This window comes from Megalopta genalis, chromosome 16 (genome assembly GCF_051020955.1).
Source record: "Megalopta genalis isolate 19385.01 chromosome 16, iyMegGena1_principal, whole genome shotgun sequence".
Taxonomy (NCBI): domain Eukaryota; kingdom Metazoa; phylum Arthropoda; class Insecta; order Hymenoptera; family Halictidae; genus Megalopta; species Megalopta genalis.
In genome coordinates, this window is record NC_135028.1 from 4,963,944 (window position 1) to 4,986,150 (window position 22,207).

Below are 22,207 nucleotides of genomic sequence, written 5' to 3' on the forward strand. Positions count from 1 at the left end.
ACTCGGTTCAATTTTAATGAATAATTACTGCGTTTCTCTCGTGTGGCCGTCAATTGATGTATTTAATTAATAACGTAGTTTTTTATTACGTTCAAGGGAATACATTAAACATGTAATAATTTTGATTCGGGGTAATAATAATAATTAATACGTGGATTGCAAATTATTATACGAAATAAAAATTGGCTTGATTAATTTGCAAGATTTATTGTGACATTAGATTTACATATTCCTACGGAAAAGTATAAAAGCTGCGTTATTTTTCGAGAAACTATCCGACTTTAATGGCAGAATAAATGAACGAATGAATTAAAGTCTATGAAATATCTAAAGCTTTTATTTCTTTGTGTTTTATTTTCCAATATTCGGAATTTATTGTCGACATTTATGACTGACTGCACTTCCGACATCCTATGAAATTTATTTCCTTTTCACAAACATTACTCGCTCCCAATTTCTCTTTCACTGAAAACGTTCTGTAGTAAAACTTAAGCGAGCGGCTTTATGTTTGTCCGCCGTGGATGGTCTCGTAGCTTATTTCCTGCATTTCAGATCCTATATTATTCGTATTATTATCATTGATGACGCTTTTAATAACGTTGATCTCTATTTCGTTTACCGTCTTATTTTTCCACATCCGAATACACGTCAGTACATAATTAATACAAGAGCCACTGTATTTTTGTCGCGGTACATTTTCACTGAGCTTACTATTACGTAAATTATACACGTGATTCCGAACAGGAACAACAGATTGTTTCGTCGTCTCGTGCGCCGATTTAATTACACGCGTAAAATGCCTGATCCCTCGATAATGAACTCTACATTCATAAATATTCAACAAAGCAAATTATCAGGGGTTTGCGTTGAAACGCTTTTTTAATACAGGACGCTGGAAAACTAATATTCCTTATTTTGTAAAACGACACATCGTCGTACACGAATGAAAATATCAACACGCGCCGATAAAAATATGGAAAAAGTATCACGTTCCGCAGATCGGTTTCGCAAAATACACTGACAGGAAACAGATCCCAATCGTGTTGTCCCTTTGCGCCATCGCAACGTTGCGTTCGCAACAGGAAAAATAAGACGAAAAAACAGAGCCCGCCCATCTGTCGGGGAGTAGATCCAAACGAACAATCAAAATAAATCCTCGGTGAAACAGGCGAGCGACGGAGTGCGACTAATCGTTTGATCGTTCCGTCTCTGACCAATTAAAACGGTTGCCTGATTTATTTCGCGCGGCCACTACTTCGACGTTGTTCGACAAAAATCCGACGACAACCAGGCGGGGTGCCCCTCTCCCCCCTGCGAACGGTGTCCGTGATCAGGGTTGCGGAAGGGGTCACAGCGGGGTCGAAATTCGCTCTTAATTAGTCGACGTGTTCGATGCGCCACTCGCGCGCTGGTTAGACAGAGTTTACTGGTCTTTGTTCGGCTTAAACAATCAAACGAACCCATTTGTTTGCCGCTGATTATTTTCGAGGGGGCGTGGAGGCGCATTTAACAACGATTTTACTGTCGATCGTCGCGTTAATTACTGGCTCCATTTATATCAACGTCTCGCACACTTACGACGCGGCAGAACGCTCGTCGAAGCCATCCGTCGACGACACCGATAGTGTTGACTTCCTGCGAGTGTGTGACGCCTGTTGCAGTGCACGATTCGCTGGGAAATGGTAATTTCGCAATAATTGCGCAAATACGGAGCCGAGGTGGCGCAAATAAGGAGGCGACGTTGTAAAAGATTTTTGACGTTATCTAAATAAAGTTACAGTAATGTCTTCCACACAAATTGCCCCCTCAGCTTGTAAACAAAAATGGACGATTTGGGAAGAGGTGGTACGATTACACTGTCCGACACAATTTTTAATTTCCTATAGCCACTATAAAATTCTTGTAGAGCTTTACTCCCCGATCAAGAATGCGAAAACCGAATTGCCCCATCACCCTCAGTTTTCGAAAAAAGAGCTTTTGTAAAAAGCCAAAATTTTCGACTAAGATGAGAGGTATTGCATGAAAAGTAAACACGTTAGAAAGTTCTAATCAGTCTCGAAAGGCAGAGGAGAGTTTTTCGAATATAGCGACATACGATTTATTAATTCTTCCTGGTCTTGAATAACTATAAATCGATGTCAAAGTTGAAAAAATTGTCGACGTGCGTAGTTTCTCCGCAATGTTTTTGTATTTTTACGAGAAGTTCTTTGCACAGCACGAAAACTCTACCTAGGATCGGATTCTATAGACATTTCTGAAAAAGAAACAGCCTGATAGAAGTATCGTAACTTCTTGAAACCTTGTGTTCGTCGATGAGATAATGGATAAAACGAAATACTTAAAAATTTTGTAGGAAAATTTCAAAAGCAGTGTATCAAAATTGAATTTTCCTAGCGATTATTGGTTTCAGTCTGACAATGATCCGAAGCATACCGCTAAAATAGTCAAAGAATGGGTTTTATCTAACGTTCAACACGTGGTGCCACATCCACCGCAAAGTCCCGATTTAAACCCTATTGAACATTTATGAGATGAAGTAGAAAGATGATTAAGAAATACGGTTATTACTTCGAAAGAAGTGTTAAAACGAAATATTATTGAAATATGGCAATCGATAGAAGCAAATGTTACTTCTAAATTGATCCACTCAATGGAAAATAAACTTAGGACTGTTATAAAAGCAAAAGGTGGATCAACATCCTATTAAAACCTTTAATCGTCCAATTTAAATAACTATTAATTGTTTCGTTCGCATACTTTTGTGAGCCATTTCTGGTACGCGTTTACAATAAATGTACTGTAAAAACGCTATATATTGTTGAATTATTTTCTAATTTTGCTTACGCGGTCTTAGGACCCATCCCTTGTTATATGTGTCATATTATATCAAATGCTTCAGTTTAACACATACATTTTATTAATTGAATGGTAGAAACGTAAGCGTTCGAATACTTTCGTGTATGAGCGTAGAAAATGCGCCCGTCCGGTAACACCCTGTATAGTTGAAAGTGATGCGTGTATTTTTTCAAACGTAAAGTATTTCCTACTGAAAAATGCAGCAAACATTATGAACCTCGTAACTGTTTGATAGTAGCGTAAAGACTTTTATGGTTGAAGTGTTATCCATCAGTTTACAACTTTATTCTTACCGACACCGTCTGCCGACCGAGTGGTGTAAGATCATGCATTAATTTTGTACATCTTTACGCTTTAATATAATCCGAAACATTCTTGGACAGTTTTCCATGCTCTGAGAATACAGTAATTTCTCCCAGAAATATTCGCGGAGGTCAGAATTGAAATCGGCAGATCTGAGGATACTAAAAGTCGCGATTTTTTGGGATTCGCGGCTTGTTTTTATAGAAACTCGGGGCAGTTGGCAAAAAAAGGTAGCGGTCTGCGTGCTGGTGTACATTAGTATGATCGCATAGTAATGCTAGAATAAAAACGATGACTTAACTTTTTCATTTCTAATTTTTTTTACATAGGCGTAGGACTAGCACAGGGAAAATCACAGCAACCCGAAGTATGGCAATTCCGGGAGAAATTACTGTATTATCTAAATCAGTGACATTTGTACTCTAACACGTTATGTTAACTTCCTATAAATATATAAATAAATAATATAAAAAAATTTAAGAATCCTATAATGCCATTCTTTGGAAATGTCATTATAAAACCTGTAGTCGTAACTCAATGTTGAGGTCCAACAAGATCGGCCGAATCGATCTCGATCGAATGATTTACAACAGCAATATAAGATTAATACAAACCAAAATGTTTAACTTTGAAAGTACCATAATGAAATGTCAGCAATCTTGTTACGTTCTCTGAGTTCGAACAACCGACTGAAATGGGCTAAATGAATTGACTGTGTCAAAAAAAGTACTGTTATCGTTCGACCCGCAACCTACCGGTTGTTCAAATGTTTTATTAACGTCGAAAGTGTGGCCAATTCGTAGAGAGCGAAAGAGTGGTTTCTTCTTGACGCTACATTTTATTTCTCGCCGCCTCATTAAAAAATTAACGCACTATACATTGTAGCTTTCACACGCCAAACTTTCTTACTGCGCTATAATTTCTTTATTAAAGTCGAGGAGATACCGTTTCACGAAGATTTCAATCGAATTGCTTCGTCTCGGTAGCGTTTCTAGCCGAGTCACGCATGCACTTCCTTCGAATCATCGCGTAATTACTTACGCAATATAACGATTGCGAGACGCATGAGCGGGCCAGTAAGTAGCCGTCCAGCGCGGATGGCGTGCACAGTGCAGAAGCTACTCCTGCAAAGTTTCCAGAAATAGGGAAAGCCACCGAGCGGGAATAGTTTCGCTCTTTTTTTCTCTCGTTCCCGTTACCTGCCGCACAATTCCTGCGGTCCCATAAATCTCTCGTTCCGCGTCGACTATACACCGCTCGGTGTAATCGTCCATTTCGTACTAGACTCTCGTCGAACGACGGTTCCTCTATTCGTTCTCTCGTGAAAGTATATATCGACTGTGCCGTGCAGCGCTAGTCTCCACCTTCCTTTCGGAGGTTTTCATTCGGCCCGTGAAATATACGATCGAACTGCGGGTCTGCGCTTTTTTTTCCTTTCGCTGTCAGAATACCAGTCGCCGCATGTCGGAGATAAAGCTGTTTACACGTCACGGCGTATTTCATCTTCTTGTCCAGCGATTTCTGACAAATACAGGACACCGTACGATTAACTGGCAGTCACCGAACTTGTTCGTCACTGGGTTCTTTCATTTATCCGGGCACTCGTAGCTCTCTGTATATGCGCGATGTTTCCAAATGGAATTAAGCTGAACGAAGTCGCTGGTTGCTTTTATGTACACTTTAACCCTAGAAAGATAACCATATGACAACGTACGTAAAAGATAACCGTACGCTTCAGAGGCGCATGCTTTTCTAAGGCGTCAATTTTATACTAACAATGGATATTTATTTAAGTTAATCTAGTCATTTTAAAGGTTTGGCATTATTGTAAAAATAAAATGCATTTATATTATATTTTTTTATATTTTAAGTAATTTTAAACTTAAATCACTAGACCTCTATGAAAAATTAACAAAAATCAACAGTCTTCGGTTTATGGGAACAAATCCCGTAAAATATCACAAAAAATAGTGTTTTATCCTTACAAACTAGTAGACTATAATATAATCAGTGTAAAAAAAACTATAATATTATAAAAAATTTCTTTAGAGACAGTCATGACAAACGTCTTTCTTGCGTTCACCACAAACTGTCTTTTTGCATTTGGCACAGGTCATCTTTGACATTCTTTTCTTTTTAGACGTGCAAAGACTGCAATAACGCCTTTTTTTGGCCGAGGGTTCTTCTTCATCATCTGTGGAAGCCTGTACAGCAGATTTTGGAAGAATATTTTCAATGTTGCTTCGCACATGCCTTGGCAAAGTGGGTGCTTCCAGTCTTTGCGTCATCCACGGTGCAGTCAGTTGTTTATTTCGCAGGCGCCTCTGCGACGTAGGATATCTTTCTCGGGTTAATAATATTAAAGTACAGCTATGGTCTTAGCGATGCGTTATTTGCGTTCTATCTGCGTTCTTAGAGTTCTACGAGTTCTGGGAGTTCTAACAGTTCTGACTAACGTTCTAGGTGCCCTTCCGCTTGTCACCTCGGTTTTTTTGTTGATTGGTGGATGGTGGGTTTCGGTGGAGGAAATGAAGCGTTTTTGATTGGAGATGGGTGTGTCGGAAGGAACTTGAAATGAGGAGTGGAAAACTGTTCGAAAGTTCGGGTTGTAAATTTTCCGTTTTGGGAAATATGGAATTTATGAGTCGTGTTGTCCGTTCGTCGGGTCGAAGGGTATTTTCGTTCGGGTGCATTTTTTACTGTCGCAGGTATATCGCTTAATTGCTCAAGGGATGGCCAGGGACGTTCGACCTTCGGTGTTGCCGTCGCAACACTCTCTGTAGTACGATATTACTAGATTGCCAATCTTTATGTGTGCACAGTGACGATATTAATGTTTTCATAATTTCACGAAAGACAATCGTGCAGTAACGAAGCTGGACACGTTTTAAAGCTTGAATCAGGTATGCTCGCGGGACATTGTTCATTTTCTTCGAAGATCTTTCTGCATGATATTGGAAACTGATGGCTGAAAGCTTGTATGTGACTAAAACATTCAGTCAACATTTATATCAAAACTAAATCCGACACAAATTTGAAAATTGAAGCTTCTTCTTCAGAAAGATCCTTTAATCCTTCTATAATGTTTAGGATTTATATGGTCCAAATCGAATATTAGATTATAATTAATTATAATAATTAAAATAATATTAATTGAAATAACTAGTTATAATAATAAATAATTACATAATAAAGATATGTGGACATCTTCTGAAACGGAATCAATTTCGAACACTGGATTAATCGATCTCAATTTCGTTGAGATGATAGCAGAGCCAGTTTGTTATACAAAGCATAAAAAAATGTTTACAAAAATTGGAATTCGATGGAATGACAAAGAGAGGTCACCTTCCCAACCTTTTTATCTGAGCACATAACGGAAATTGAAACAATGCATTTTGTAGATCTTGGCAACTCATGCACACTGGAAATTTGATCGAAATCGATTAACGTTGCTAGGAGCTATAAACAATTAAATATTATTAGGTAGTGAACGTCACAATTATTTACGACTTTCGACAAAAACCTGTAAGAAAACGAGAGCTTTTGTCATCTTTCAATACCTGTCGCTTGTCTCTACATCAGATTCGAGCATATTTTATTTGACTAACTCGCAATGAATAATATTTTATTAATAGAATTTATCCGAAATATTGTTCACATCGATTCATATCGATCGTCAGCCGATTTGTATGAAAGTTTTAGCACGCATACAGGTTACAAAGTCCCACGAAACACACTGTTTAAATTTTCATTATAGAGTTAGATAAGAAAGTTGGAAAACGTCACATTTTTATTTTGCTTCACATTCCACCGAATTGCTATTTTTGCAATATTTTTCTACACGTCTACTGAGCTAGACCTTCTAACACCTCAAAAAGAAAAAATTCAACTCGTTTGGTCCTATTTTAAAAATGTTATTCTGTTTTTGAAGCTGTCCACATATATTTGGCCACTACTATATAACACTTTCGATTACCACTTTATTAGAGTCAAAATTCACTTTGCTCATTCATAATAAAAACATTTTCACTTTCTTTTCTATCGTCATATTAATTGTCACATCCTTTTATACAATAAGCTTAAAAGCCATTGTATAACAGTACTGTTTCCAGAGGCATGCACGGACACTATTAGCGTAAGTTTTTATGAACACCGTGGGAGGATTCAAACTCTCACCTGTCCCTTGTGCCAATTTAACACAGTCTTCAGAGATACGGAAGAAATAATCTGTTGTGTAGATCGTTTTATTACTTCTGAACAACGCGAATAATCACCATTAAAACTTGTATGTCCTCACTTTAGGTTTTCATGCAGCAAGACGGAATTTACGAAGTTAATTATTTATCGTCCCGTTTCATTAATTCTTTATTATCGTGCCCATTCGATATCAAAGGTTGTCAAATGATGGACGAGGATTAAACCTTTGGACCCGAATGTCGCCGATACGGCAACACTGTATGTGTATATTCATGTGAAAGAGGCATTTCCTTTCAATTATTATTCTTTTACATACTGTAAGATAATTTCCTATAGGTAAAATTCCTATAAAATTTCACAGCAGCATAATGATTTTAATCTCAATTCGACTTTGTATAGCAAAATCACGATTTTTGTCACAGCTTCGTGTTGCTGGTAGATCTATCAGAAGAATCTCCCGAGTGCTAAGGGTTGGAAACTTGGGATACGATTCTGGAAAAATCCAGAATCCGATCTATGATCTTGAGTTTCGTCGACTGAGCAGCCACGCTTTAACAACCACCCGGACCGAGTCCTCTGACTTTTCCTAGTCTCCTATGATTCCTCAAGATCTACGTGGCCCCACAATCACCCATTCTGCGAGGATATGCACCCTCGAATGTTCTCCGTGGCGTCTTCATGTCCGCACACTCAGCGCTACCACTTTCAACAACTTCATATTTCCTGGGAACATCGACCTTAGTGTGCTAGTATTAATATTGTTCTAGTAATATCCTTTAGCATGTATTGGAAATGGGTAGATAAATAAAAGTAAAACGCAGTGAATTAAACTTATCCCTTTTAGTTTATTAATTTGATGTACGAGGAAGGACCGTCTTTACTCTCCTGATTGCTCCAGGAGACTGAAGACTATTCACAAAGACGAAACCAAAAACGTCACCCAAAGACAAAGAGCACTCTGTTCTATATACATATGAAATCATTGTTTATCTAATGGTACTCTGGCGAGACTGTCGGCGTCGATTCGTTTTTGTAACTTATATGCTAGAAGGAAAAACTTCTGAGTATTCAAAAGAGAGAAAATAATCCAATAGCATGTCCTCCAACTTGCCTTTATCAGTGACTACGCAGTGATTAGGAGATCCTTTAGGTTATATTGAGCATCGGTCTCGGCAGCGATCAGTAGTAAGAAAACTAATACGATAAATTCTCCCTAATTGATGTCAGACTGTACTGTGTGAATCAGACTGTACACAAAAGTGAACAATTTGGAAAGAGAAGATACGATTATACGAGCCTTGCAGCTCGTTTCATCGTATAGGAGGCTCGAATAATCGTATCACACTTCCATTGTTCATTTTTGTGTGGAATCGGAGCATCAATTAGGGAGAATTTATTGTACAGTATAATAGAACCTCGATGCAAAACGATTTAAAGTAAATATCAATATAGATAAAATCTGGCACTGTAATATACTATTTTTTAAACACTACGAGATCGTTAAAATGTCATTCACTTACGCGTGGAACGTTGTACAATATATATATATACATAAATTTTACGTTCGATATATTCAAACAAACTTAACGTTTCTCTATAATTAATTACAACCATTTCTGTTTTGCGATGACTTCAAAATGTAAAGACACATTGATTATCGCAATTTTGTACATACAATTTTTTTTTTGAGAAATTGATTGCATATTAAAATGTTCTTTGCAAATTGATTGGTGCGAATATTATATTGAAATGTTGCTAACGAGCACCAAATGAATAATGAAGGATTTATTTGGAATTAAAACTGTGCTACATGTTGTAAAAAAATGGCCGTTCTTTAGAATTGCATTAGGTTATTTAACACATTTCTCAACGATTTGAACGATCATCTTTTATTTATGTATGAATTTTGTATTCCTCGAATATTAGGAAGTCACGCTTGTAATCAGCGCAGTTAAAAGAGGTTCACTTAAAAAAATTTCATGGGTAATCTGAAACGTAATTTCAGAAATTGGGATTAATCCTGCGGTGGTCGCAGCTGAAAAATTTAGGTCATGGTATGTCTGACTGAGATATATGTTATTTTAAAATCTGTGCCGCGGCGTAAATGAAACAAAAATTTACTTCATTAAATTCTGCAACATTTGTAATTACAAAACACAATATAAATATTCCTTTTTGTCAGAGAAAAGCAGGTTACAGAAGAGAAAAAGCAGTAAACAACTGTGGTTTAATTACATAAGCACGACGAAAAATCTGTAAGTGGGACTTTTAAAACCACCGTAACATCTGTTACAAGTAATATTATTACGCTCGAGACATTAAAAATTTTCGTAACAACTACGGATGTGTAATCATTCCAAATGCACAGCACGAACACACCTTTTCCTTGTTTTTTTTTTCTAGTCGTCGACGGTACATGTGTGTCCATGTCGCTGGTAGCATTTGCTACAGTCAGTGACAAATGTATACGCACGTCCGCTAACTTTCAAATGGTTAAATAGGTCAAGGGTTGCACATTCGTTTATCTAGTAATTCTCAATATTATTATTTTTTAATAATTTTAAATTTAAAAATTTATTATTTAAAATAAAAATTATAAATTATTATTTAAAATAAATATAATAAATGCAAACAAAAGATCGTATTAAAATTTCGAAAATAAATGTAGAACTTATTAAATTAGTACAATTTCCCAATGGGAACGTGGACGATGTAAACTGTTTTCCAGTCAAGTGACTGCTCGCAAATATTTATGAAAAAGGTCCGTGTATACCTGCGACAGCCTTGACCACGCGGCAGGGTTAAAGGACCCGAGTTCCATTGGGAGGGAAACGGAATTGCTGAGGAGCAAGCTCAAACACCGTGGTACACAACAAAGACTTGTCCTGTTGTCCCTGAAAACGTTTCGTCAAAAATTTAATCTGCTTTCCGGGCGGGAGGCTAGGGTCCGCGTAGAACACCCGGACTACATTAATTAGACCCACAATTACGGTAATGGGGGAGTTCGTGCGTGGCAATTATCGTAGCGCCGCGAAGGCAGTTAATTAAGAGAAATTCAATTAAGCTCTTTCGGCGCTCGCCGCGCTCCGTGGTCGCAAAGGGAAGCTAGTGTCCTGGCCGCACGCACCAGACCGATTTCGAAACCGGTGAACTTCATTTTACGCTGACACCGCGTCCCCGAACGAAGCACCTGGTTGGGCTTCAACCCCCAAAAATCCTGACTTAGCTCGTTAGAGTCACTCGAACTGGAAACACTGCAGTACCGCTATGGTCGACGCGTGTTGGATCCGCGTGACACGTACTAAGGAGGGAGATAAACATTTTCTCGTAAGCTTCATTCGATTTCTTCATTTTTGGTTCTATTCTTAGGAACTTTTGTGCCAACGCACATTTATAAGATTTTCTTTGCTAACTTGAAACCAAAGTTAACCCCTTAACGCGCAGAAACGTATTAACACGGGCGTGCAAAACCGGCCAAAATGTGCAGACCCGTATATATACGGTCGGCGTCGCAACTTATGTTATGCTACCTATATTAATTGAAAAACAGTACGATGGGTACAAAATTCGATCTGCAATGCGATTCAATATTCACTATAATTATTTATCCACTACTTTTATTGAATTTTTAGTAATTTTTGCATTTTTTTTACATATTTATTGAAATTAAGGTCCAAATATGTATTTTCTTAGATAAAAAAAATTGATTCTTTTTGGTCGGTTTTTTTTTTTTAAATTGTGCATTAAGGGGTTAATGGACTGTTAGCGCTTGTGTATAAAATGCCCGCGATATTTGAAGCTTAATTGTTCAAAATATTTTGTAGAAATATTCTACTTCACGAAACGTTAATGACGTCAAAGTGTACAAAGTTATTTTTTCCCTAATTCGAGCTCAGATTGTGCACAGAAATGAACAATTTGAGCAGAGGAGAGGCCTTCAGCTCGTATGATCGTATCTCCTCTTCCTAAATTGTCCATTTTTGCGCGCAGTCTGTGCGCGAATTAGGGAGAAATTACTGTATTGGGATCCAGAATGGTTTCGCGATATTTTCAAGAATTACTATAAATTACTAAATGAGAAAAATGGAAATGTGTACCCAGTTGTGCAATCAAGGGTCAATCACAAGTTACGTATATCATATTGAGTTATGAACAAGACGAAAATAGATAGGATTCAAATTATTCACTTTGATCAGAAAAATTTGACAAATATGTCGGTAAAAGTTCGGTACGACGAAGAATAAGAAATTGAACAGTTTTCCATTTGCGTTACGATTGCAATCGATATTGCAGAGCAAACCATTTCATTCTTTGTAATAGATCCTCGATTGTCCGAATCCACGACATCTGAATATTCTTTATTATACCAATGCGTTTCACAGTTAAACAATTCTGTTTAATACGACCCAGAGACGACATAATTTATTCTATAAATCATTTAGGATTCGATTTAGCACTGTAACTAACAGTAACTGTTCCATTATCTGAACTCTCATGTATCCTGATTCATTTGGATGATCAAAATTTTACTATACTTTTAATTTAATTTGAAATTAACCCTGCACCTGATTAACCCTGAAATTAACACCTTATTTATGTCTCGTATTCGTATACCTTCGAGTTATAATGACCCAATGAACAAAAGTTGACATTTTATTTGTATTTCTGAATTTGTTTGTTTAATATTATATTCTATATGGCAAGAAATATTATGCATATTCATTGCATATAAAATACTGAGATAAAAAACTAGCCTAAATGACTTGAATTTTGTTGTAAATGTTTGAGGAACTAGGTCACTGTACAATAACTAAAATACTGTTTTCTCAATTTTGTTATTACTTGAAAAAAAATGGTAAAAAAACTGTCGGTTTTTCACTTTCTTATCTGAACCTGTAATGAGAAGTTAAAAAATGCATTTGGTATTTATCGGTAACTTATATGCATGCTGAAAATTTCATCGAAATCGGTTGATCTTGTCATGAACTGTAAACAATTAAAAATCGCGCAAACCGCAGTTTTCACGAATTTTAACAAAAACAGATAATTTTTAGATATTTTTGTGGCTGTAGCTTTTGGCTACGCGTCAATTGATTTCAATGAGATTTTTAACGTTCATATAAGTTGCCAAGAAGTACCAAATGCATTTATTAAATTTTCATTATAGACTGAGATAAAAAAGTGAAAAAAAGAAGAGTTTCTTTACAGTTTTTTAATTCCAAGTAATAACAAAATTGAGAAACAAGTACTTTAGTCACTGTGCGGTGAACTAGTCCCTCTAGCATTTACAAAAAAATTTAAGTTATTTAGATCAGTTTTAAAAAAGTTATACCGTTTTAAAAGTGTTGACTTAGTTTTACTCCTCACTATGAATATTAACATGGGATCTTTACAAACGTAAATTTCATTTCGGATCATATGGACTCAAGGAGAACAGCAGGGTTAAATATATATTACCATTAAAGTAAAACGCCCGCTATAAGCATGAATTTATAATGGTTGTTTCCAATCCTAATAAACAGATAACGCAAAAATCAAACTCTTTAGGTGGAAAAATCCCGAAGACTGGTCTATTTGCGGCGAATAACGTGTGAAGTAACGAAATTATGAACTTTTAATCAAACTTACATTACTCTAACCTTAAAATTACGACAAATATGCACCTTTTATCCTCAGCAGTTCTTCATCTATTGATTTACAAAAGTAGGTTCATGCATTTATGACAAACTTGAATAGATCTAATGTAAAATAATAAAAACCCTTGATTTATCTGAAAATATTGTTGTACAATTGTTAACTTTTTATTGCATTACTGAACTGCATCTTGCAACTAATGCAGACCGATTTGGTTTTTGCATAAACATCTACTTACAAAACACTATTTGAATAACTGGAAAAATTTCGCGTCTTCAGGATAATGCACCCTCCCTAAAGGCAGTTTTATAAGGATCATTCGTGTGTGAAATTGTCTTATTGTAAACGTGGTGTGACTGCAAATCGGTAAATGACAAAGAATGTGTAGAAAGGATGTGGCATGAGATACAAGAGACTCTAGCGAACGTACCGAAAAGAGCATGGATCAAGAAAATAGATAAATCATTGATTTATTGCTTTGTTGCTTCGTTTGAGTTTAACGAGTTACATAAAGGGCACCCAGTAAATTCTCCCTAATACAGTAAATTATCCCAAATAGTCCCTTCTCCTCGCATGTTGCGGCACGCGAATTCCCGGAATGACGACTCATAATGCGATATAACGTAATTGAATAAATGTGGTCTAAAGCATGTCGTGTTTGGTCCCATTTTAATTGGGATAATCTCACCAATATATTAAGACAATTTTCAAGAATATAAAATTAGAAATGACAAAGTTAAGGCATCGTTTTTATCCTACCGACTGCTCCAATTTTCGTTCTCTTTCTCTCTCTCTCTCTCTCTTTCTCTCTCTCTCTCTCTCTTTCTCTCTCTCTCTCTCTCTCTTTCTCTCTCTCTCTTTCTCTTTCTCTTTCTCTCTCTTTCTCTTTCTCTTTCTCTCTCTCTCTCTCTCTCTCTCTCTTTCTCTCTCTCTCTCTCTCTCTCTCTCTCTCTCTCTCTCTCTCTCTCTCTCACGAGATATCGGCAACTATAAAGGCGAGCCGAGGGGCTCGAAAAATCGTGACTGGTTTGCCTAAGTTGTCCATTTTTGATCCCAAGCTGCTGAACTATTAGGGAAAATTTACTATACATAGCTTATTAACCCTTTGCACTCGAAGCTATTTTAACTGTAAATATAAGATCATCCTCCTAACTTTTAGTATTGCTATTTTATACGACAAAATATGCATTTTATGCATACGAAATTGATTCTTGGGACTCACGCAACAGTTACACTCTTAACAATTTATTATATCTAAACTTTGTTAATATCAAAATTATCTTAAAAGGTGATATAACAAATTCTAGTGGTGCCTCAGAGTAACCACTCGAGTGCAAAGGGTTAAAAACATTTCGTATTAATATATCGTATTAAAAATCGAGCAATTCGCTATCTCAATAGAACGACTCTATGAATCTATGAATCGGGAGACCTATAAAACCGATTTCTCTTTATCGAACAACATGAAACAAACAAATACGCTGAAACTGGCTACAATGCGTCACCAGAGAAGCGTAAAAAGAGAAGCGGTTGCCGAAAGTTATGGAGACGATTCTGCGTCTACTACCGACGCGTCCTACCATCGAGGCACCACCGTACTTTCTCGTGCTCGCAGTCGGGAGTCGGGAGCGGCGCGCTCACGCAATTGAAACTGTTTGCTTGCGGGCCACGTAACAGCGAGTTGCGTCGCGTGGTGTCGCGGTATAATTTGCAGCGACTATGTAAGGCCGGAAGGAAGGAAGGAAGGAAGGAAGGAAGGAAGGAAGGAAGGAAGGAAGGAAGGAAGGAAGGAAGGAAGGATCGTCGATCCGCGGACTTCGGGACGCGAAATCGATATGTTGCGCGGAGTTATGGGATTGGCTGCCGCGGCCTGTACCACTCGTTTCATAGCCGAACGTTTAATTATCGAAGGATTTAAACTCTAAGACATTCATTCGGCCGGTCGATATAAACGACGACGTGATGCGGGTTTTGAGTGAGGTAACTAGCTTTAAAACTGCAACGTTGCGCGCCGCAGCCGCCGCCGCAGCAGCGGCATTCGGGCCGGCCGGAATTCGACCTGTTCCACCAATAAATCGGCCAATTTATCGCCGGAACAAACTTCCAACAGGTATATTTCTGTGCTTTCAATTATATCCGCGGGGAATCGATGGGTGAAAGAGGGCAAGAAGCACGCCGCGGGAAAACGTACCGCCGAAATTGAGCAATAAAGACGGATAAAATGTTCGTTCCCTCACCGGCGAGCCAGCGGGTTCTCCACGTGCAAAAACAATGTTCCCGGTCGATAGCCGGGCGGGAGGAGTTGAAACGTCAGCTTGCCAGATATTGCCGGCGCGGCGACGATGGAATCGAGGATAGTCGCAAATGGCTTGTTAATATCACCGAGTGACGCGACGCGGGGTAAACAGCCACGAGATGGCCGTCTCTCGTCTTCGGTCACGCGATTCGAGGGGGTGGCCCCTCCGATCGGGCCCGGTGAATTAAACACCGCGAACGGAATACTAATTTCGCCCACGCGTATCTGTAATTTCCGGAATTGGCCGGTGTCTCTCTCCGCGCCTCGTTCCCCGCAACGCCTACTTACTATCGCTTTATCCTCTGCCGCCCCCGGCCCCTGAGTCCCCTCCACCTTCAACCCCCTAGCACCCACGCTCGCTGTTGCACCGGCCGCCGGGCGACACTTTTTCACGCCGGCGAACCCGGTAATTTCCATTCCGGCTGGAAATTGCACGACAAGGTACGCCGAGCGGCGCGCACACGTTTCGCCATGCCCGCGGAAACTATCGGACGCAACGACACCGCGTGAAATTCATTAACGCGTAGTCGGGGCCGCGTTTGATTCGGACCGGGCCTGTGTCGTCGAAATTGTTGCGGTGCCCATTTCAAAATTGATAGTCCATCCCTGTGCACCGGACAATGGACAACCTGCTACCAGGCGGCGCGGCGGATTGACAACGCTCCAGCGAAGACCGTTGTAAAATTGGTCGCGATCAGTGTTCGATTGACCTGTACAATTCTGTCGTTTCATATGGACGCGTGTTGTGCTTCAAATCAGTGGCAAAAGGGAATCCACGGCTCCGCGTTAGGCTGCAGCTTGTATCGTTTGGGATGGCAGGTAAAGTACTTGACACTTTCATCGGTCGCACGAAAATATTGTTGTTTAGCGACGATTGCTGTTTGTTGGAATCTGCTGTTAATTGTTCCGAACCAACAAGTGTCGCAACGGGATATTTTTCGCGTCACTTTTCCACGTTTATCACTTGCAAAAAATTCACCGCGATATTTTTCGATGCGGTGTTTCTCGTTACAGAATTTAAATGTGTTCGTGAATGGTAAATAAATGTGTTCTGGCGACTGCAAACGTAAATTCACTTAGGATACTAAATGATGGAGAAATTGGAAACTGCGCGACCGAAACGTACATTAAATATTTATATAATATTCACTCATTGGGCTAGTAGAGCTGGTTACTTTCAGGTGACCAATTGCTGTGTCTTTGGCTTGTTTTCGGGCATAATTAATTTTACACTCGTCGAATGAGATATATTAAGTTTTTTCATTCGAGGATATACATAATAAAAGAATGAAAAGATTTGCAGCAATTTGTCACTCGACAGTAACTGGTTCCGCTACCCTAATAACTCGTCGTTCGACATCATTAACCATGATTTACAACGATAACCTGCAACATCAATGAATTAATCTTAACGTCTATTAGGACTGTATGAAAATCTCATGTAAATTACGAGTTGCTGATCATCCAATGCCGGCGGGCGGCGGCGCGACAGCGATAGAGGCGGCAGGTGTCGATAATAGGCCGACATTCTTAAAGTATTAAGCGCCGAGAGTGGAAATTGATGTTCGATAAATTCGAAACACATCCCGGGTACTTTCAAGTAATTTGCGGCCATTTTTTTACGTGCTATCGACAGCCTGATTAAAGTAATTAGATGCTGCTTCGTGTAACCGACGCTGAATCGCGCGCGGTTTATTAAAAATGACACGCTCGATAAATAACTGAAGGTGTCCGGTAATCAATAATGAAATACTTTGCAGAAAAGTATGTTCAATATTTCACGGAGCAAATCTTGTGAACCACGGTAATTCGAAACTTCCTTATTAGGAATGAAAGGTATTGTCACGAGACGTTCAGAAATACTTTAGGACGTGAAATTGGACATTTATTTACACGTATGCGATGAAAACGTTCAAATCACTTTTAATATTAAAACAGTTATTCTTCAGTTTTGGACGATCTACACTAGAATCCTAGTTTGTCAAACGTTGCATATTATTCTTAATCCACGGGAAACGTGATTCTATCTCCGATTAATAATCCAGTAGGACGCTCCGTCGAACCACTCGACGAAAAACGGGCAGTCGAAGGCGCGGGAGTAAATCACGGGAACGGGGAAACCGGCGAAAAACTGTGATCCACGGATTATCGATCGGCACTTGTTGATCGGAAAATACGCCGGCAGACGCGGGAAGATTGATGGACGAGAATTAATGGATCTTCGGAACGAAGTCGAAACAGCCATTCAACAAATTTCGCAGCCGACACGCAAGATTTCGGGCGGGGGAAGGGTTCGAAGGAAAAAACGATTATAGCGAACACGAGTTTCTCTTCGGGTTTCAGTCCACGTAGATGGAAGTTCGGCTATAAAGAAGAGCGGGCGAGAGAGAAAGCTGGTTCCCCGCGAGGAACGGTTGCTATCCGATCTAGAAAATCCCGATGATGCGAACGAAAGGGATCCCGAAGTACTTTGCGAGGCATACGAACGGATTTCCAAAGCGAGATCGTGAGCGGTGGTGCGCGCATAGCTGGAGAACAGAGGGCCAGCCAGTGTCTGGCAATTCCGTGAAGGCTACGGGGATGGAGGTGCAGGCGTCGGGACTCAGAAACGGCGGTTATTTGAGTTCCAATTTGCGTTTAATAATTGCATTCGATTAATATTCATTGGAATGCAAAGCGGTCCTGTAAAACGGTAAATTCAGCTTCGCCGTGTGATCTACGCGCATCCTTCTATACAGGGTGTCCCGTCGGAACCCCGAGACGTCTCTAAAACTGCTGGCGACACCCAAAAATCTCGGCCAGTCCATCTATCGAGTCGCATCTAGTTAGATGCGACTCGATAGATGGACTGGCCGAGATTTTTGGGATAGGATAGTTATCCTATTGTACGTAAAGGGAACACGTTTGTGAACGCAAAGTGTGTTCTGCTAAATAGAATCGTACATTTTCGAATGCATTGCATGATTCCGTCGAAACGTACTAAACGCCTCACGGTAAAAATGCGTTATTTCGAGAGATGCTTGAAAATTCAGTATCTTATGGTAACTAGGCTGCGGAGTTCACGCATTTATAACACGAACGAGTAGCAGAAACTTAACACGATGAAAAGGTTCGAACGATCTGGGAACATCGATGTGTATTATTTTCGATTCGTAAAGATCATTGCAGAAAGAAATTTGTATTTGATTTTTCTGTTTCTTGAAACTGGTGAAGACAGTTTTTTGCACGAGGAACCACAGTGAAGATCTTTAACTCGAAAACTTGCGAGTAATACTAGAATGAATGTTCGTGGACGAAAGTTAATACGTAGGACGCTTCCGTGTGATCAATCGGTTGGTACTTTCTTATTCCGGGGCATAATGTAGACGTAGTTGATTCCATTTCCATTTCCAAGATTATAGGAATGATAAATTGTTCGCTGCTTTGGGGTCGGAAGAATATTGTGGAAATTGCCAACACAAAAGATGCGACAAGATCTTGCAAATAATTCGAAATGATGGCAGTAGACTCCTTGCAAGAAGATAATGTACGATCCTTAAGGATTTCAAGTAGAACATCGTTGAGCAATGTAAATCAATCTTTACAGAATACCCACTCGAAAGAATTCACAAGTCATCGACTGCAAGAGAATAAATATTACGCTACTTCGTAATGTTCGAATTGAATCTCCTAATGCATTGGGAAGCATACGATTCCACTCGATAAAAGACAATATCGTCTATCATTACGAAAATTTGTATCGAACGATGTGCACGTCGAAACTGTTCAGCTTCGGTTTGCGACACTTTACAGAGCCATCGGTGGTTTCGTGGGCACTCGATCGGACTGATTTAAACGGGACACCCCGTATGCACTTATATTTACATAGGATTTCGCCCCGAAGCCGCGCTTTTTACCGTCCGCCTCCTGCAATCGTGGCCCGAGAACGGGTAATACATCCTATTCCTTTCCGCTTCCGCCACTTTTTACGCGGAGACTAATGGGTTTCGACCATCGGGATACTCCACTTGATTTATTCATGGGGATGCATCGACGAGCAGCTCCAAAGACGTCGCCTGACGCACCGGTGTCCCAGGATTACCCCGATCCACCTTTCTTTTTTCGTTCCGGATAAATTAAAACTGGTCGCGTCCCACGAACGATTTCAATCGGCGCTCGTGCGAGATCGGTGTATCAGCGTTCGATTAATACGGCCACGTCATCCATCATTTCCCCCGCGTCGGGTTTACTTTCCGGGATATAAATGTTCGCTCTCGACAGCTTCCTCTGGTACAAGAAAGCTTTTAGCCCCGCAAGACCCACGGCTCTGTCAACATTATGTTTCTCTGACCAGCGTTGATGGACAAGCGGAGAACACGATTAATGATTCGGCCGGTTGTTTCTGTGACTTACGTTAGCAACGCGCGCCGGTTTATTGTTGTTGGATGTGTGCTCGAGTGTCTTTTCGCCGATTACTATATTCTCGGTGTGCAGTGATTTGTTAACCACGAACGACGAGTTGACTCGAATTGCTATGTTAACGAGTTGTTTTCAAACGCGTGTCACGCCGTCGTTGTTACCGTTTTCGTATAGTGACAAATGCAAGAATGATCCGGCGAGTTTCAAATATTTGTAGGTTTCGAACGGTTTAGACAGGTATTAAAAAGAAGACGACGATTCGAAAGATTCTCCAGCAAATAAGTCGAGAGCATAAAAGTGTTATTTGTAGATGAGGAAGTAGTAATTTGAAAACGTATAATACCGATTACTGTAATTATTATAACTATCGTGTCAACAAACTTGATTCATTTTAATATATCGGGATCGTGTGCTCGCAAATTTCCGTCAGACAGTATGGTCTGCTATTTCTATTCTTTTTCACACAAACGCAACCAAAACACAGTTACGTTTTAAGGTCTGTACAATTCCACAAGTTAATTGATGTTCATAAAACATTCACAGCACTCGTCTTTACGCGTTAAACAGTTCAAGTTCAAATTCAGCACGTGTACGCAGAACGTCTCGCAGTTGAATACAGGAACGCGTATTGCAATTTAAATCACTTCGAGTTTTCATATCATCCGTTGGAGACATTAACAGACCGTTGGAAAACATTAACGATTCACAGCGAAACAATTCTTCGTATTTTTAATCAATTCATCCAGAGTACCGCGAAATGACAACACATGACAGCAACGAACTCGTCAAGTTGCAACGAACTAAAGGCGACTACTGTTCTATGAATTAAAAGAGCTATCGAGCCGAGCACATTGTGACACACTAACCGCACAGTGAAACTTCTCGACACAGGTTGCTTGTGCCGTGTGGAGGCTCTGTTGCGAGCCCAGCTGACTCTCATTTAGCACAGCGATCAACAGAGCACAGAGAAAACAGAAAAATCTGATTCACAATCTCGACGGTATTCTACGAAACGACAATGCCGAAGTGGAGCAGTTTCGCGGGTCGTGTCTCTCGAAGGGTTAAACGTTCGCGTAAAAGGTGCCAACGAGCGAAGGCAGCTCGATCCGTAGCGACCCCGAGGGACAAAAACAATTCGGAATCAGTGAGCCAGTCGTTGAACATTACAGACTCGCGACCTCGATGCGTGTAAAGAAACCTCTCATCCATCAACACGTTCCCGCGACGATTTCTCTTCAGACCTGAAATCCTGCCGCGTTTATCTCGACTCAGTGATTCCGAAACATTCGGCGAGGGGACAAAAATGTGTCACGGGCTTGATCGGATCGAATCAACGTCACCACGAATTACGGATCCCCTAAGTGTCACGTCGCACCTCGATACCGATTCGTTGAACCGAGCATTGGAAAAATGATAAACGGGCCGTACCTTTCTGAGTCAGGTTGGCCAGCAACCACTGACGTTACGGGTATCACGCGACTCCGCAGGGAACGAAAGGAGAGACGGGGGTTAGTGGACCCCGCGGCTCCGAGGATATCTTCGCTGGAACTTCCTCCGAGAACAGTCCGAACAAAAGATCACCCAGCGAACGGGAAACGAATATCCCGTTGTCACAGGATTATCCACCAGCACGCGATCGAGTTGCGGCAGGGATTCGCGAGCGTGCGGTATCCATCTGCGAAATATCCGAGGGAAACGGTTCGAAACGGTACGAAAACGGGACGAGCACGATATTTCCGGTATCACGTCGGGTCCGGGTGACGCGACGCCTCGGCGCGGTACTATGCCAAACGGGAGCGGAAGGCAAACTGGACCGAGCGGCGGAGTCTGGCTTTGGCAGCTGCGTGTTCGGTCTGGTGCCGCTTTCGCCGGCAACGAGGACGGCCACGACGACGCCGACGCCGACGCTGACGCCGACGCGGACGCCGACGCCGACGCCGCTCGTAGCAACGATGTCGCGACATAGAAACCGCCGCTCCGCGCCGCGCCAGAGCGGTAGCGCCCTCATCTCCTCCGATTCTGCACCAATATTCCCTCACGAGCTGATCCTCTATTTCTCTCGTTTCACACCGGCTCGTCCTCTCTCTCTCTCTCTCTCTCTCTCTCTCTCTCTCTTCATCTTGATCGTTCTTTCCCTCTTTCAGCCCTGGTGCACACCGGCTCGGCTCGTCTCCGCGCGGCGCGTTGTGGAGCGGTGCGGAGCGGCTTGGCGTTCCCGTTCGCCGTTTCCCTCTCGCTGCACCGCGACGAGACCGTCCCTCTCTGTCCCTCCTCTCGCCGACTCCCCACTACCATATCGATCCTACGGGAAAGGCCCTCTGGTGCGTTCCATTTGCTTCGGACGAGCGGAGGCTGCGAATCGCTCTCGTACAGCTCGACTATTTGTCGGTGAAAAGAGCCGACCTGTCGGCGTCCGATGCTCCTTTGAATGGCCCCCGCCGTTCCCCAGTGACCGCCGAGATGTTTCCCCCCGGATCACCCGCTGAATTTTAATCGGCCCCGATTCCGCTCCGCTCCGCC

General features: G+C 40.8%; 1 protein-coding gene across 5 annotated transcripts in view; it reads right to left on the reverse strand.

Annotated features, from left to right (window-relative positions):
- KaiR1D (Kainate-type ionotropic glutamate receptor subunit 1D) overlaps positions 1–21,557 on the reverse strand; it is an 819,478-nt gene extending 797,921 nt beyond the window's left edge. For 3 of the 5 annotated variants that reach the window (XM_076526909.1, XM_076526907.1, XM_076526908.1), the window contains exon 1: positions 21,116–21,556. The gene's annotated coding sequence lies outside the window, so the exon portion shown is untranslated. Of the gene's footprint in view, positions 1–21,115 lie in introns of all 5 variants that reach the window. The other 2 variants (XM_076526910.1, XM_076526911.1) reach the window with 2 other exon arrangements.
- Between the last annotated feature and the right edge of the window lie 650 nt (positions 21,558–22,207).